The following is a 4041-nucleotide window of genomic DNA, read 5'->3' as shown; positions in this document are numbered from 1 at the left end:
ACGGACGGACGGACGGACGGACGGACGGACGGACGGACGGACGGACGGACGGACGGACGTTATGAGCTTCCCCTTTGGAGCGGGGCGGTGGGTTGCGCCACCAAGCTCTTGCTATTATACTGCCTAATGTCCTACCTAAGTTAAACAATAAAAAATTTAAAAACCCAAACCCAAACACCACGTGTTAACGGCACGTGGCGTCAATGAAGTACTACCGTCAATGAGGTACTGCAGGGTAGATTAGAACGCGGTTCTCGCGCAGGATGAAGCTGTTCCAGCGACCGTATTGGTGTCCGTCCTGAGCCGCGTTATCGCCGAGGGCGTATCCGCCTCCCAATGCTTGAAGGTTCGATGTGGAAGAGACAAAGTACCCGCCGATTGTGGTAAATTTCGCGATGAATCTTGCGGGCAGAAACACGCGCCCATTGTCGCTCATGGAGTGGGCGCGGTCGTCGAGGGGGGTCGTCGCGGTCAGCCAGCGCCGCCATAGAACGAGCTACTTCTGAGCGCAACGGGTGTAAATCACCCGCCGTGAGAGCGCTTATCGCACACCTGTAAAGCGGCGGGCGCACCTGCTAAGCGCTAAGATTCGCGGTCGGACACAAGGCTACGCCCCGCAGCGTCCCCTGCAAGCCGCCACTATGTGCAGTAATCAAGCGTGTTGGCGCGGCTCAGTGCAGAATCCAACTGTAGTTGTCAGTTGTCGGCGCCAATCTAGGGAGAAGCGGCTTCACATGCCTCTCCAGGACCTCCTATCTGCGCGCTAGCGACATTCTGGCCGCAAACGTTGAACTTGAGAGCGGCGGCTAGTCCGCCAAGCCGGTGTACCTTTGATCGTCAGGCTTCGTGTAGGCGCGTTTGGCAGGCATCGTGGATGCAGGTTCCTCGCCGTAAGGCGGCGCAACACACGAGGTTGAATTCGCGTCGCCGGCGCTCGATCACGACGCGCTGATCCACGCGAAGAACAGCCAGGATGCCGCAATCAACGACGGTGAGACCCCGAACCCGTTGGCAGATGTGTATACAGCCCACCCATCGGACTCTCGACAGTGGACGTCCACCGTCGCATCATCGCCCTGCTCACGGTACGTTGAATTAAGCACACACACGCGGATAGTGGCGCGTATGTGGGCGATATTGGTCGTGGCGCGTTGGGCAGCTTGCATGCCGTCGCATGAAACGGCAGCAGAAGGTGACAGACGGCACAGAGATACGCAGCTAGGTTGGCGGCGGTGCATTTTACAAAGGACCGGCGCAACGCTTAACTAGCCAAAGCGCATATATATATATATATATATATATATATATATATATATATATATATATATATATATATATATATATATATATATATATATATATATATATATATATGAACGCACAGCCGATGCTGCTCTGGTGCCGTTTGTTCACCCGCTAAACTGCTCTAGCGTGACTCATACCCAAAGCGCCGAAGCTGCTATGTAAGCACCTGCCGCCGCAACCGATACCCGCACGGGCTGCACAACCCGCAGTATAAACATGTGTGACTCCATTTGTGACATCGCATCAATGATCTCGTGCTCAATTTTCTGCCTATGCGATGCAAAACCGCAGGACGTCGCAGACTCCTTGAATGCACCATCCATCTATGTCAGCGAGTGTAACGTGACGTTCAGGAATCGCTTCAGAAGCAAAGAAACCACGCAAACGTTTCATCATATCTCGAACCCCTCTTGAGAAAGGACCTGCGTGTTGGCGCGATCACGCTTGTCGGCATACACACCCTCATCGTGGCCCAAAGAGATCATGCCAGGGTCCCACGTGTCATTTATCTCCCGCTCCTCGCTGTATGGCTGGCGCTCAACGCATTCGCCAAAATGATCATGAAGCGGATACGCAACTCACGAGTCTCGGAAAGGTTAAGGACATACTCAACTCCTTCAGAAGTGACATCGGAGCCTCGGTGCACGTCAAATTAGAGCAGAAGAGGTTCGAATTCGGCCCGCCCAAATCGGTGCTCATACCCGTCTACCGAAATGGAGAGTGGAAGCAGCTACCCACTAACGTAAGGGTCTCAGGCGACGTATTCAAGATGAAAACGGGAGAGGTATTCCTCTGTACTCAGCTGTCATATACCGGGGGTAACGTCGCACTTGGAGACGAGATATTCAAGTTCGGAAGCTTTTGCGCAAGCGTAGGGGAACCGAAACCGAACGTGGAGATTATAGGCAGAACGTTCGTTGCTCAGAGCGATGCGATGCCTCCCCAACTTAAGGCCTTCTTTGGCTGCAAGATGCACGGCAATCCGTTCGTTGACCGCGCCAGCGAACGGAACGTCTTCGAGCCACCCTTCGAAACCAACGCAGAAACGTGCAAAAACTCGGTATATGGGACCTGACCGACAGCACCCACTTCTCCAAATTGCACGTTAACAATGTTGCAATACCAATCTACCTCATACTCACCGCACTCGTCGCACTCGCACACGGGTGGTCAGACGGGGTCAGCGAGTGGAAGAGCTTACTGTTCGTTGTCTCCACGTTCCTCATTTGTTTCGTGTTGCCAGGTTTTGAAGAGCTTGTACAACTGGCAGATATCTGGGGCAACGTCAAACCAACTGGCACAACAAAAAGAGGCTCACCATTGATATTTGCCCACAGCTATCGAGCTCAAGCTCATCCACATTTATCGGCGACTCAAAGACCGGATCAGTTGACAGTGATATGGACGCCAACCAGGTACCGCTGGTCAACCATCTCAAGGAACTTAGTAAGGTGCTCAGGCGCGGCTTAGATAGTGCTGGTAGTCTGCTGCACGTAATCTCATCAGTCACGCTACTATGCTTTGTAGACGACGTTGGGCTACTCACAGAGGTATGTGCAACGCTACAGGAAATCGCAATTATCAAGGAAAATGATATCGAACATGCCGCCGGGTCCCATCAGGTCGGCAGGGGCTTCACCTGTGGAAAATATGAATGGAACGAACCCTTTCCGGGGAAAGCAATCAACAGTAAGTGATGACGCAGCTGATGCCAACGTCAAAGAAGAAGACAGCTACGGAGAAGCTGCCACCTGTGGAATAGCAAGCACGGGTTCAAAATACAAAATGTGGCAACTGCGAGGAAAATATTAGAGCCGACAGAGCCAGGTCGATCTTGGCTGGAGTATTCTTGTGAAAAAAAACCGTTTATTCAGTGGCTTTCAGTATGCTCTCATGGGTGACAATTCTTATATTGGTGCCGTTCAAGCTGGCCTTACCTCAGACCTAAACTTGGGGCTTTACATGAGGATTAAGGCCAGCCGATGAAATAAGAAAACTCAGGCGATATTTCGCAGTCAGTCAGTAAGCATAGATCTTACGTAGGATGTAGCTGTATGCTGGAACTGAACAGCAGCGGCGCGAGCCAACGGCTGTTCAACAGCGCCGCAATGAAGTTCCAGAAATGGCCGGACCATCTACATTTTCTTTATATGGGATATCACAGAACAATTTTGCACCGGAAGTAACTGCGGCTTGTTGGCGTTGCGAAGCGGGATTTCAATGCCCTAGTAATTTGGCTTGTGTGCGTCAATGACTTGGCAACCTTTTGATGTCTTGATTAGACTGCCTCTCATAATTTGCATGAATGCGACGAAGAAAAGCCTGTGCCAGAAGCCAATGATTCCTGTTTGCGTTTGGCTGAGTTTCGTTTACGGCAAAACTGCTGTTTCACATAGAGCCGACCTATAAAAAACCAGGAATAAGTAATTTATCCGTGTTGTTTCCGCATTTTAGTAATACGTAGCAGATAGGTAAGCGACATCATTTTAACCAACACCTAAGCTGCAATTAAAGCATTGTTTAATCCCCAATTTGAATATAGTGTCGCATACCATTTGCCGATAATATTCAGGTGGCCATTGGCGGAGGTCAAGGTCAAGCAAACACCTATGCATGACAAGAACGAAGCCAGGGCGGTGAATATCGAGGAATCCAAGTCCCTCTTGGAAAATATTATTGTGAATTACCTGAATCAATTTGAATTCTCAATTATCATCTCAATTGCGTTAAGCTTAA

Source organism: Dermacentor albipictus, unplaced genomic scaffold, assembly GCF_038994185.2.
Source record: "Dermacentor albipictus isolate Rhodes 1998 colony unplaced genomic scaffold, USDA_Dalb.pri_finalv2 scaffold_19, whole genome shotgun sequence".
NCBI lineage: Eukaryota > Metazoa > Arthropoda > Arachnida > Ixodida > Ixodidae > Dermacentor > Dermacentor albipictus.
This window is presented reverse-complemented; position numbering follows the sequence as displayed.